Source organism: Macrobrachium nipponense, chromosome 18, assembly GCF_015104395.2.
Source record: "Macrobrachium nipponense isolate FS-2020 chromosome 18, ASM1510439v2, whole genome shotgun sequence".
In the NCBI taxonomy this organism is placed as follows: Eukaryota; Metazoa; Arthropoda; class Malacostraca; order Decapoda; family Palaemonidae; genus Macrobrachium; species Macrobrachium nipponense.
The window spans coordinates 81,122,364-81,136,943 of record NC_087211.1 but is presented as its reverse complement, the minus strand read 5'-3'; the positions used below and the strand labels follow the sequence as shown (position 1 = coordinate 81,136,943).

The 14,580-nt window shown below is 36.4% G+C and overlaps 1 pseudogene; it reads right to left on the bottom strand.

Annotated features, from left to right (window-relative positions):
• Positions 1 to 4,293: 4,293 nt before the first annotated feature.
• LOC135197258 (proteasomal ubiquitin receptor ADRM1-B-like) lies at positions 4,294 to 13,092 on the bottom strand (annotated as a pseudogene).
• Positions 13,093 to 14,580: the final 1,488 nt, after the last annotated feature.

The window sequence follows — 14,580 nt, the reverse complement described above, 5'->3', positions numbered from 1 at the left end:
ATGTGTAATTTTTCATGTGGTTAATCATACCTTTTTGGATGAAGGGTTGTTACGGTAATGTGGGAATATAAACAGCCTAATTCTACATTTGTATTTACAAGAGAAAAAGCATATGCTTATCTTTGTTGGTGTGGTATATTATGAAAAGATTTATGTACAATAATGAAAAGGGTGATGACATATTAGTTGATTTTGAGGATGTGCATCTAGAGGGTGTAGCAATGATTTCATGTCTGTGTAGCTTTCAAAGAATTTCCTTTCAGCAAGGTTCTAGTACTGAGATTTTGTGTATAGTAATACTGGACAGTGCTGTAATGGTGTCATATTCAAATTATTTTGTAATTATGTATGCACTGACTATGTTTATTATAGATATAATTAAGTCTGAAATTCCTCTACTACTAAAGGAAATGGTTCAGATATTCAAATTACAAGAATACATAATTGTAAGCTGTAGAAGCCAAGTTTTAGAAAACTTAATAGTTCACATGTATTCTAGATATACTCTTGTGATATTTTGAATTTCAGTGTTATAACTTAAATTAATGTAAGCTATAAGGCATTGTTGTTGTTACATTATTATTTATGAATGTATAATTGTAAACAACTTATTAACATTAGATGATGTAGTGTTGCAAACCTGAGGGTGGTATTGCCAGAACAAATGTAAATTTTGAGACGAGAATGGTTAGGATTGTAGAGGGTCACGTTTGTTAAGAGTAATATTTTCATAATGTCGTAGTATCTTACACAATTATCATCTTACCACAAATATAGCCATTTTTACATTGATACAAATTGAAGTCAGGCATGTTCATTTTGGTGCTACCTCAGAAGCACAAATAGGTCGATTTCAATTTTTCTATCGGTATTGGTTACTTGGAGGAGAGTTTGAAGAAACTTCATATCATACTACATAAACATACAGATAGCTTCATTAGCTTCCTAGGCATGCATAGCTTATGTTTTTTTTTTTTTTTTTTTTTTTGTTAGAACTTTACTGTGAAATTGCCTTTTTAGTAGAAGTGCAGCCAGTATGGTGTTGTCCAAAATGAAGTTTAGCACAGTCCACACAAGGTGCACATTTTTTCAGTGCTGTATTGCCTTTACTCACGTGACCTTAAGCACCTCGGTGGTGTGATTGGTATGGTATTAGCGTTCCACCTCGGTGGTCGCGGGTTCGATTCTTGGCCATTCCATTGAGGAGTGAGAGATGTGTATTTCTGGTAATAGAAGTTCACTCTTGACGTGGTTCGGAAGTCACGTAAAGCCGTTGGTCCCGTTGCCGAATAACCACTGGTTCCGTGCAACGTAAAAACACCATACAAACTCACATGACCTTTATCTTATTGAGGCAATCCAGATGGAATCAGACCCAAGCTAGCAGTGCTAGCAGTTACCTTTGTTTTACAAGTTGGAAAAGTCAGTGGACTGTTCTAAGGTTATTGGGCTTCATTTACATTAGTGATCCTGTTTGTAGTGTTGATGTAGAGAGGCAAATGGATCAGTACCTGTATATGAAAATAGTCTCAGGGATATGGTAGCCTTCTTGTATATTCATTGTAGTGATTAAGTCTGTTATAGCCATGCCAAATAGGAATTGTTGTATGGTATATAGGGTAAAGTGATCAGACATATCATTGTTCACACATTGGATTTAGTGACGAGTGTGTGTTTGTTGATTGTAGTGCTTTGCATGTTGTTTCTTCTGCTCTAATACTCACTGGATATTAGTCCTTAACTCAAGTGTATAGTGCGAGGATGCAGAATTGTACAATTAATCCAAACCATAACAAGGAATGCATAATTAACTACAAAATAAATAAACCTGTTTTACCTGTGATCGGAAAATAATCAGAACCATGCCCTATTGAAGCAGTCCTCATGTTCATGCATGCAAGGTGACAAATTTTTGGAGTCAATTTGGAAAAATGGTAGAAGATACACTAATTTAAGCCTGTAAGACATAGCATTATATAGATGAAAGTTCTGTCTGTGCTGTTTCAAAAGAAACATTAGTGAGAAAGTTTTAAAGTTTTGGGTTAGGTCATATCATTGTAAGAAAACATTCAGCTACATATTAAGGTTTCTTAGGCTCTACTATATTTCCAGTTGAAAGTTGCTGATAACTGTCTCTCATATAAATTGTCCTTGGTAATTGTTTCAAATATCTTGATGTAAAGTTTTAATCAAATCACTGCTGGTGGTCTGTCAATCTATGATTTATCATATCAGAAACAAAATTATGTTAAGCTTAGCCAAGAAGTTTCTTTTTGCTGCATTCTAGTTTTTTTTAATGTTATCACTTGTCGCCAGTCATGAGGCCAACCTTCAGTAAAATACTGGTAAAAAAGGACATATTTTGTATAATCTTTTTATCAAATTCAAAGTAGCTGAATCAAGGTATACTCTCGTCTGCTTTAAGGAATATGCAGCCATAGAAAAATTGTGGACAGTATTTATCATTTAAAGAAATAGGATTATGTCCCATAAATACTTAGTGGTAGCATGCTGTAGTGTACTATCATTTGTAGCTCTATTCTCACTTGCATGTTGTTGGGTTTTACTTTCGTAACTATAGCTCTGAGATATCTCATATACTGTTGCCAAATATCACACAAAAAATGTAGTTGTTTGTTTAGGATATTTATGGGTACAAATGGAATTCAGGCTTCAAAACTAGTCACTGAGATTTACAGGCCTTTCTGAATAATACTGTGAAGTGTATGACTAGGTGAGGGAATCTTCAACTTATAATTTCTTTCTTCTCTCTTAAAGCATTGGAGAAACTGTACATAAGATACAAATCCTGCTGTTGGGAAACTGGCAGAATTCATTTTGCAAGTGTTTTATTTAAGGAAAATGGTGGCATTTAGAAACTTGGTGACACGATATATTCTCTACCATATGGATATAAACCGGGTTGTGCTTATACCAATTTAAAAACTTTTTCCTTTAGAAAATTCATCCAGTTTGGCTGTCCAATATTGTAGTAGGTTTGATGTACAGCAAGACAGGTTACTGTATGGAAATTACCAAGCATTTTTGCATATTCTGCTTTATGGCCTTAGCAAACCATAGGTTCCTTAGTTTCTGTAATACATATTTTTTAAGATATATGGCATAAAATTTTATATTAATTGTTATGAAGATAATTTCCTGCGATTTATTTTTTTGGCTGTTAGCTCTCATTAAAATATTTTTTTCTATATTGCTTTGAATTGACCCCTTAAAAAGGCATTTACCAATTCTCAGCAGCAAGATGGTGGTCACAGAAAGTGTGAAGAGTCATGTTTGGAGGGCATTCATTTGTTAAAAGGGGAGGTAGTAAAATTGGTGGCTTGGAAGCCACAACTTCAGCTGTTCTTGGTCTGTATGGATTAGGTGACGATTACTCCAGCATATTCCAGAGATACGTACATTAGCTTTCAGCAGAAAGCTACAGCTGGGACCAAATGGAAGCAGCAAAGAGCCTTTAGTACCATATAGTGCGCTGCCCAAGGCATACCAAAATCTTAATACATAATCTGTGGTCAGTCCTTAAATCCAAAATCCCTTGGCAATTCATCATCTCTATTAATTTTTTGACGAGAGATTTCACAACAAATTATGAATATGTCATTCACAAGACCTGAAGTTGAATGACTGTGAAACCCTTGCAAGACCTGAAAACTTTCTTTACAATAAAATTTCTCTTTCAGGTATCGTACACAAACCTTTAAAATGCCCACACACACCAGGATTATCAGACAGTCCCCACCTTAGGTAGGTGGTTCCATGAAACAAAGCTTAAATACCACCAGGGTCAGTCAGAGGACACTTCTGTACAGAAGGGCAAAGTAACCAGCATTTCAGACCCTTTTTTAAGTTACATTCCCATGAATTTTGCTGGTCCTTCCATATTTATTCACGGTGTTTAGTGGTGTGAAGCACTAAAACCATGTCTTGCCAAATATGCCTCAAATATATTTGCTGCACTGAGGCGATAAGGAAATGCAAGTGGTTCAAGATGCAGTCCTTTCTTCTCCAAACACTAACAATCATGCTATTGCATCTGTGTAATATTGGTTTGGCAAAAAAATCTGACTGCCTGAAAAAAAAATGCCCTGAAAAAAATGAGAAGTTCCCAATATTTTCTGAAATCAGGACAAAAACAAAAAAGGTTTAAAAACAAAGAACTTAACAATATTTTTGTTCAGGTTTAAAAAACTTTTCAAAAATAAAATCAAAAGGTATAAAAAACTAAACAAATGACCGGACTTCATTACTACTTCAAACTTTTACCTTGATCAAGAGTAGAAAGACGATAGATTTTAACATCAAAACTGAGAAACATGGCAACAATTCCAATACTGTACTCCCTAGGGAGTAACATAAAAGCTACAAAATCTAAACAATAACAACTAAGATTATTTTTATCAATCATAAATTATTTCTCAAGGATTGGTGCAGCCAAATCCTGAAATGTATATAAAAAGTAATGAATCAGTGTAAGAGCTGCTGTTCTCACTTTCGTGACAAGAAATTTAACCCACAACGTAACTATGGTGGTGGCTTAAAAAATGTGCAACTCTACTATATGCATAGATCATATTTCTTAGAAACTCAAACAAGACTGAAAATTAATTCTAATACAAAACATGCAGCAGTATTTTTTAGATATTTACCAAATCCTATTTCCTTAGTTTAAATATTGAAAGCCTTTTGAAAAATATGCCATCTTAATCGACAGACATGGAATCGTCCTCATCTTTGTCTTGATCTGTGTCCTTATCAGCTTTCTTTTTCTCTTCCTCTTTCTTGCTGCCTTCATCACTGCTTTTCTTCTTCCCCAATGCCTGAGAAAAGACATTAAAATAATTTCTTTGAAAATACATGCTTACGAAAATAATTGCTTAATGTAATCTATAAAGGGTATAGATAAAGGACTGGGAGCCAAAGCTATAAAACAAATCTGTAATTAAAATAACAATTCTCATGATTCTTAGTAAGCAATATGGCTTGACAAACCTTCATACCTGTCATTACCAATAATCTCAAAGATCTTAAATCATCCAATACAATATACCATGTATACATCTTTTTGGAGCTCTGAAGCTTAGTGCTCTTAATAATGATAAAACTTTAATATACGTATATGTAACAAATCTACTGTGGAAAAGTACAGAATTTTCAAGTTCTTAAAGAAAATTTAATACTTAAAATGAAAATCTGATTTGAACGAGTTTGCCATTGAAAAATTAACAAATGGTAAACATATACATACAGTGGACCCCCCCACAAATAGCTAGAATCCGCAAATAGTACTTGGAACCCCTAAAAACAATTAAAACTGCCTATTTTGTTAGTTCAAACTCAAGAAAAACCCACTAAAAATTCTTATACCTGATTTTTTAATAGTTTTACCACAAAAAGTGCATGTAATCATGAAATATGAAAATTCAGTAATTTGTGGATGTTTCTCATAGAACAATACTGTAAATATGCAAATTTCCCATGAGTAATGGACATATAAGATCCACGCGAAATCCACGAATAGCGGGGGTCGAATGTAACTCAAATAATGACAGTAAATCTCCAGTACGTATAGACTTCTTACATTTACAAATGCTACAATGCTCCCTTAAGGTGTCACAAATAATTTACTCAAACCTAATATTCTAAAATGTAACATTCTAACACTGAAGATCAATCTTCACTAACCTTGATGAATGCTTCCATATCGCAAGATGAAGCAGCTAAGACAGCATCTTCACCTAAACCAAACTGATTAATGAGAGGCCCCAACTGGCCAGACTGTAATGCACTGCTGAATAAACTAACAGCCTGCTGGAACTGGGGAGAGGTCACCGTTCCACGCAGCTGCTCGGTTGGAGAAGTTCGTCAGCAGTGGCAGGTAGGTATGGTTTGAGGGCATTCACAAAGTTTCATTTGTTAAAATAGGTTGAAGGGCCTCTGCAGTCATGGCCGAGCTGAGGTCCACTGGTAATCTAGGAGAACCCGACGCATCTGGAGGTACAGAGATTCCTGAGAGAATATTCTGCAAATCAGAAAGCTGGATAGGATGAACACTGCCTGAGCTGGCGTAGTGCTGCTGCTCTCGTTACCACTCCCGCACGGGTGGAATCCTGGGCGGGAGTAGGGGCTGGTGTTGGGGTGGTGGTTAGCTGCAGGAGTGGTTGAGGCTGTGGTTGTCGCCGAGGTGCTATTGCTACCGCTGCTACCGTGACCACCACCACCACCACCACTTCCACCCGATCCAGGTCCAAGCAGATTGGCTAAACTGGACATTCCACTACCTAATATTTGCATCAACTGCTGCTGGCTGATGTTGCCAAATAAATTCTGGATGTCCGAGTCCCTGAGGTTAGATATGTCATTGCTCAAAACTTGGTTGGGGGTTGACCCAGTTGATCTCTGAGATCCTGGGGCTGGGGGATTGTTGATGAGCTCATTCACTTTACGTGAATGCTCTTCATCTTTGTCTGTTTTTGGTTTCCTGGGAAAAAAAAATACACAAGTCTAAGAATGTGACACACTGCAATGAAGTATTTAACAAGAAGTCTATGAATGTGACACAATGTAATGACGTATTTGTAACAAAAGAGAGAGAGAGAGAGAGAGAGAGAGAAGAGAGAGAGAGAGAGAGAGAGAGAGAGAGAGAGAGAGAGAGAGAGATCACTGATGTTAAGCTTAAGTTACTTAATAACAACACACGTTACTCTAAGGAATGGATGACAGGAAGGCCTATATAACATACATGTGCAAGGTGAAAAAGGTACGGGCTTTGGTATGTATTTAATGATAAAATTCATTACAGTATTTTGTAAGAAGACTGCTTACCTGCATCCAGAAAAAGAGTTTTCTACTTGAAGACTTAAATTTCAAGACATAAACTCTTCCAGTGGTGCACTGAGGTACTCGTTTGTATTCACAGTCATCAGGAAAGATTATTAGGTCCTGGAAGTATAAAAAAAAAACAATTTATATTAAAATTATAACTGAAGAATTATGTAACTTTTTCAATATATGCTAACCAACTACTAGACATCATACTGAAACAATTTTCCTTTCAGAATTCAAAAGGCAACAGGTAGAACAGAATCTATCAGAAACTTAAGTTATTAAGAAGAACGTCTTATAAATTCTCTGATCTTCCGTAATATTAAAAATCATATTAAAAAAAAATGCCAGTTTAAAATATAAGCTCACTTCTTCGACTGTTCCCGTAGTCCTGTCCTTCCAGCAAAAGTGCATAAGTGAATCATCTGCCTGGTACAAGTACACCTGCCCCTTCCTCTTGTCTGGATGGACCATTTGACCTTTAGTGTACATCTTCCCAGCCTGTAATAAAAGAAGCCCATTTACAAACAGGATTATACCTAACTTTTGAAAATAATTTACATGTTAACAAATACTGTACTACAGTAATCTTAAAAGAAAAATTGTATGCTACATAAGCATACAAACCTCAAGTCTTTTAGGTGGATATACCTTTCACAGCAAGTTAGCTCAGTCACTGACACTAAGTAATTCGTAATTTTCCTGGGAATACAAAGCTAGATTGGTCGTTAAACTTGGTATCAAGGTCATTAACTGGTAGCCATAAGAAATGAAGAGGAGTACATACTTATCACTAATGAACTGAGGCTAGCCACTTTTCATTCGCCTACAGGGACACAGCAGGGTAGTTGAGGTGAGATTATGATAAAAGGCTCTGGTTTGTATACCTACGGAAAAACAAAATTACTTCAAAAATTTCCTGCTTGTTCCTACAAAAACACAAATCATTGCCTTTTACATAGGAGGCCTACTCCTTAGGTGTAAGGTTGTCCCTGAACTTCCACTGCAAAGGAGACCAACTAGCAAATTAACATAATAGCAAAATCAGCATAGGAAGCAAGGATCATGAGTGTAAAGGGGCATAAAGGATCTAAGCACAAGATGAAGAGGATACTCAGAAAAGGTTCAAACTGCAATTCTGAACAGAATGGGGGAAACGTCTGCATAGGATTGTTAGCTACCACCAATTGACCACCTCGGTACCAAGTTTCAACGACCGTTTCCATACGGAGCCTTGGGTACTCTTACATAAAGGACAATGGACCAAGATAGCTTAATACTATTTTACCATATCTACCCATTCAATTATTTTGCATCATGCTTACATCTTTCTGAGTTCTGATTAAAATTTTGTGTGTGATTACAATTCCAGAATCTGGACAGAATACTTGTGGATTTCATTGCTTAACTGTCTCATTGTTTACTACACAGAATTCTGACTGCCTTTCAATACTTGAGAGGTATAAAAAATGTTAAGAAATGCTACTGGTACTTATCATTTTCCTGAAATAATTCCAGGGTACAGATTTTTCCATATAAGGCAGTCCCCAGTTGTCGGCGGACTTGCTTATTGTTCTACAGAGCTTGTCTAGGGCCAAAAATCTCCTGCAATTTTCACCAATAGTAGAGTTACGGTGCCAATGCATACCTAACAGACACACCAATGACCAGTTATCAGCACCATGAATTGCCGATTTTCGGTTATCGGCGATTTTCACTCATCATCAGTTGAAGGTTTCAATTTTTCTCAGCATATTCCATTCATTGCTTTCATGTGCGTTAAATCCCATTGCAGGACTTAATTTCCCAATGGGAGGTCACAGCATGATTCCCATTTCCTAATATGAAAGAGCTTTCAGTAGGGCACATACTAACATAACCTTAACCTAGGATTCTTTTCCCAGGCTGGGGAGGGGAGGGGGGTTATTTAACCACCACAGACCTCCCCTAACATGATACTGTGCAAAGAAGAATGAAGTGCGTATCTCTTCTACATGTGTAGTATGCAGACCGACAGCCAGTGGCTATACTGTATCTGATGATGTAAAGATACAACCTTTCATTTAATAAGCAGTAAAGAATAAAAGTTGTTCAGTGTGTTGAAAAAACTTTGAAAATTGTCTTACCTAGTCAATACTTGATCAATTATTCAGTCTGTGACATTCTGTCATCCTCTTATTTTTTGTGTAACCTGCGATTTTCCCAAGTTTGTAAGTAAAGTTAACAGTAACCATGGACTATTCTGTCCCTAACTTTTTTTTATGTACATTTAATGACTTGTCAACAATATGGGTTTGGCTCTCAGGCTTTTAATATGAAACCAGTCCATGCACAGACTGACCTGCATCACGGCCCTGTCATATTTTGGCCATTTTCTATATTCCCCACAAGAACTATAACTAGTCATCCACTTTGGATTTTGCCAAAAGGTGGGCAGGCAGTTCTTGGATAGACAACTGTTTAATGAATCATTTATTTATTTCTTGTGAATGATTTACTCAAATCCATGAACCTAGGTCGTACAATGTATTATTTGACTGCACATGTTGATAATGATTTGTAAGAGTTTTTATATCATCAAAATGGATTCTTAAGGTAATTACAGTGGCAGATGCAACGCACTGAAAGCAACATGCATTACCCATATTATGGTGGTTACACTCACAATGGCAGGCCTGTGTATTTTACAACCCGAAGAATCTGAGTAAGTTAAGCTAAAGTGTTTTTATCCTGTTTGTAAATAGTGTTTGGAAAGAACATGTGGTCTTTTTCATTTAGTAATAGTCCAGAATAGTTGTGCAAATATCACTGAGTTATGCAAGCTATCATGTTTAGTTGGGGAAGTTCAAGGGTAAGGGCATGAAACTCTAGATTAAGGTTATTTCACCTATAGTACTGCATTATAAAACCCTTTCCTATACAGGTCAGCTAAAAAATTACATTAATAAATGATATCTTTATGCAGCTGTCTCTTATACAACCAAAAAATTACATTAATAAATGATATCTTTACGCAGCGTCTCTTATACATTAAGCAAAAATCATTAGCAGGCTCCAATCCGGTTTCTCCTAACAATACTATTATTGACAAGCTCCAGATTCATCCACTTTCATGCAAGATAAACTGTTTTATTAGAGTTAGGAGCAACTGCAGATAAAAGGATGCATGAAAACTTTTTGTTGTTGTTAAAATTGACAGAAAGCCCAATATATCCTATTATCTTCCCTTAACCTAACCTTACCTAGGGCATAGGGTTCTACCAACCCTGTTCCACTAAGATTTCAGACATTTTCACCAATTTTAAGGTCGTTTTTTTGGTAAAAACTGAAGACTACTGAAACGGCCTCGTTCCCATTAGTCACTGATGGGAATATTTACCATCTTTTACTTGTGCTTATATTTTGTGTCTTGTTTAAGATTATATTTACTGTCTTTTATATTTTAACGTTCACCCTTGGTTGTAAATACAGTTTAGTAAAAGTTCATTTCTGGTCTGAACTCCGATTCAACACGAGGGCTAGTATTAAACATGGCAAAACAGTTTTGCAGTGTTTAGTACTAGACACTGGGGGTCACATGTATTTTGCCGTGTTTAGTACTAGCCCATGGAGGATCAAATGTCCCTTCAAATGTCCCTAAGTGCATTTTGCAAAACTGAAATTTAAAAACCCTCAATTATTTACATATATTTGATTTTTTAGGTAGATCTACATAGTAACTCCGCATCAGGTATTTCTTTGGAAATTACAGTTTCCTATAGTATTTGGGTTGCTTATTAAGAATTTATCATTATTTTTGGGGGGTCAACTATAATTAACCTCCAGGGACTAGTACTAAACATTGCAAAATACTTTTGACGCACCAATCTCTAGCGGCTGTCATATTCGCAGGAACGTTCCTTGCAGTCCGAGTGGAGTTATTGCCTAAAATTACCATTTTTTTATTGTGATAAATATCATTTTGCAAGAATTATGTATATATCTAATTTTTTGTTTTCATTTTTGTATGAAAATTTGAAATATTTAATAAAAAATAAGAGTAGAGACGTTCAGACCAGAAACGAACATTATCCTTCAGTTTGACATGGGTTATGGCCAAACTCAAAGACTGCAGTCAACCCTTGAGAGTTACCTAAAGTGCGTAGAACATCCTTTAAACCTAGGGCTATTCAGTGCTCAATGTCTAAATACGATTTGTTGTAGGTTTCTATTTAGGCTATCAATTAGGGGTCCCCATACACTCAACAATTGTATGAACGATTGTCATTATCGACACACACACACATTATTCAAACAGTATGAACAATCTCCGCACCGATTTCAATTTGAACAAAGATTTTGTCTCGGGAAGACAAGGAACCACCTCTAGAAGAGACGTGCATGATAGCGTTATATCGGCAGACAAGCACATATACTGAACGACCTATGTATGACAGACATATATCAGTCGCAAGCCAGCAACCCTGGTCATGATAGATTCCTGCCTAGATTGTTCAGACCACTTTTGCATTCAGACAAGCCCGCCATACAAAGTGTTTTTACGAACGATAAAGTCGCTCAAACGATCGTTTAGTGTATGGGGCCCTTTAGGCTAGTGCTAGACTAGATAATCGAAGTGTATGATGCAGTTATGGGGAAACCATTTTTCAAGGAGTATTACAAATGCCAAACTAAAACTTACCCTAATTTCCAACATCTGTAATTCTAAAGAATAGTTCCGCACGGACTGCAAGGAACATAACCGCGAATACGACAGCCACTAGGGATTGGTTTGTTTGTTTGTATGGTGCTTTTACGTTGCATGGAACCAGTGGTTATTCAGCAACGGGACCAACGGCTTTACGTGACTTCCGAACCACGTCAAGAGTGAAAATCTATCACCAGAAATACACATCTCTCACTCCTCAATGGAATGGCCGAGAATCTAACCCGCGAACACCGAGGTAGGACGCCAACAACATACCAACCACGCCACTGAGGCATTTCCACTAGGGATTGGGGCGTCCAATGTATTTCGCTGTGTTTAGTACTGGCCCCTGGCGGTTAATTACAGTCGTCCGAATAAATATTACTTAAACTCTTGTTTAGTAGGTAAAACTGCATAGAAAAACCACAACTGCCATAGTCTAGGCCGTCACAGAATAGTAATAAAGATCTACCCCAACATCTGATATAGGGTATTAAAGAGTAGGGCAATTCTAAAGAATAGCTCCACATGGACTGCAAGGAACGTAACCACGAATACGACAGCCACTAGGGATTCGGGTGTCCAATGTATTTCGCCATCCTTAGTACTGGCCCCTGGGGGTTAGCTAATTACAGTCGACCGCCCAAAAATAACGGTAAATTCTTAATAAGCAACCCGAATACTACAGGAAGCTGTTATTTTCAACAAAATACCCGACGCAGTTATTATTTAGATTTACCAAGAGTAGGCCTATCCTCGTCAACTAGCTATAATTTCAGTGATTCAGCGAATCCAGTAAATGGCCTTCATGTCCAACCCTAACCTACTACTTCGGGCCACGGGTCTCCTTAAGCAAGAAACGCTTTTAGATTTTTATTACTAAATGCGGAGATAAAATAGCCTAGTTTAAACTAAAGCCTGGATTACCTATAGCCCTAAAAGTCGCACCCTAAAATTGGCCCGTCAGAGACTACCTATAACCTCTTGCCTAGGACCTAATCTTCTACGTAGCAAACCGTTTTTTCCATTTTTATTTTTTTGCATTTTATAGTAACTTTATGGCCAAACAATCGTTATTAAAAACGCCAGGCCTATAATAAACTTACGATAAATTAGCCCTACGCATTACAAGACTAAGCCTAACCTGTAGGGCTAGGCTATATTCAAAATTGGAAAAATAGCGATAACAGGCGATAAAATATTATATAAAAAATTAAATCACGGCCAAAATTACTTTAAATAACCAGATTATTATTATAAAAACGCTATTAACTAAACTAAGACATAGGCAGTATAGGCCTAGAACCACACGACCGAAGTAACCTAGACATAGCTATATAACCGTTAATAACCGACCACGCAGTTAATTAAGGTTAAAACGAATTAAGTAAAGGCTTCACTCACCCTAAACTCAACCAGATTTTTACTGGAAGACCGGGCACTGCCTCCAAATAACGCCGACGACATCTTTTTTTATAAGAGTAGTTGCTCTCGAGTGACTGTCTGTAAGTGACTCAACACTTTGTGTAGCTTTGCGTCTCTCTCTCTCTCTCTCTCTCTCTCCTGGGGAAGGTAAACATTCGACTATGGCTTTCTCCTTCTCCTCCCCCCCTCCCCCATCTCTTAAAAAACCTTCATTTTTAAATTATATATCGATTTACGAAAGGTTTTTCGACGCTAAAGAATTATATCTACTTCAATTAAGTCAATAATGACGCGTTCTTTAAGTGGTTTCACTATGGCTTTCTCCTCCCCCTCCTTCTACTCCCCCTCCCCCATCTCTTAAAAAAACCTTTATTTTTTTCAATTATATATAGATTTAAGAAAGTTTTTTCGACGCTAAAGAATTATATCTAAGTCATTTAAGTCAATAGTGACTCATTCTTTAAGTAGTTTCTTAGGCTTTCTCAGTTCGCCTGCATGTCCCAAGATGGCTTCATTTGCTTATTTGTTGGAATCATACGAGTTTTTAGGACCATGCAAAGTTATATTCAGTTTATTTAAATAAAGAGTGACTTTTCTAAGTGGTTTTAAAAAAAAGTTTTATGCTGTTTGCCGTGCAAATCCGAGAGTAGCATGATAATCGGGAGGAAATCATAGATATCAAATTTATCGTCAAGATGTCACGTAGTCATACATAGGATGGAATGAGGTTGTTGAAATTGGTTTTAATTTAGAATATTTTGTTCAGTTAGTAAGTCTGGACGTTTGTTTTAAGTTTTTAAAAGTATCTAATGGGGACTTTTAGCTAAATCGAGATATTAGAGTCATTTCCAAAGCCGAACGAAACCGATATAAGATGTCGACATTGCAACCACGTTAATTCTGTGGGAATGTTTGATCATCTTTTATTTGTAGTGCGTGTAATTATTTGTATTAGTTACCATAAAATCATTTCAGATCTCAGGTAAAATGAAATCTATTTCCATCCTTCCCATTCTGTCTCATCCTCACTTATAATTTTTGATTATTCGTCCTCCAAACTTGTCTTGAATCTTTAAAAGGGGATTTCCTTTTAAACATTTTATATAAACTTATTAGCATTTTCTGTAAACTAGTGAATTATCAAGATGAACTACTGTATCTATATAGCATTCAGGATATGCATATGGATGCGTAAAAGGAATGAAATCTTGTCGACAAGAATTTAGATGTGCTTAGAAGTATGGCGTCTACAACGCTCTGTGGCCACTCCGCTATTGAGGAAAATTACTTTCACTGGTGTACGAATTCTGCTTTAAGTATAGATTAGCTGCTGTGTGATCTCCTCTTCTTGCCTTGTCATAGATTATTATTAATTTATATAAATATATATATCAAAAGCATACCTTCATCCCTTGCTATATTGACATAAGTTAAACGTCCCTTTTTCACTGATATGGAAAAACTTACTAGATTGAGTGCTAATGGTTCTATTCAGAGTTGACATAAACTGGAAAAATGAAGTTTTCCTCGGTTTTATGAACTTCCTGGGATCGTCTCTAATGAAAAAATTAAACATGTTTTCAATTTACCAGATAAATTTTAAGAAATATACGCTCTGATTAATG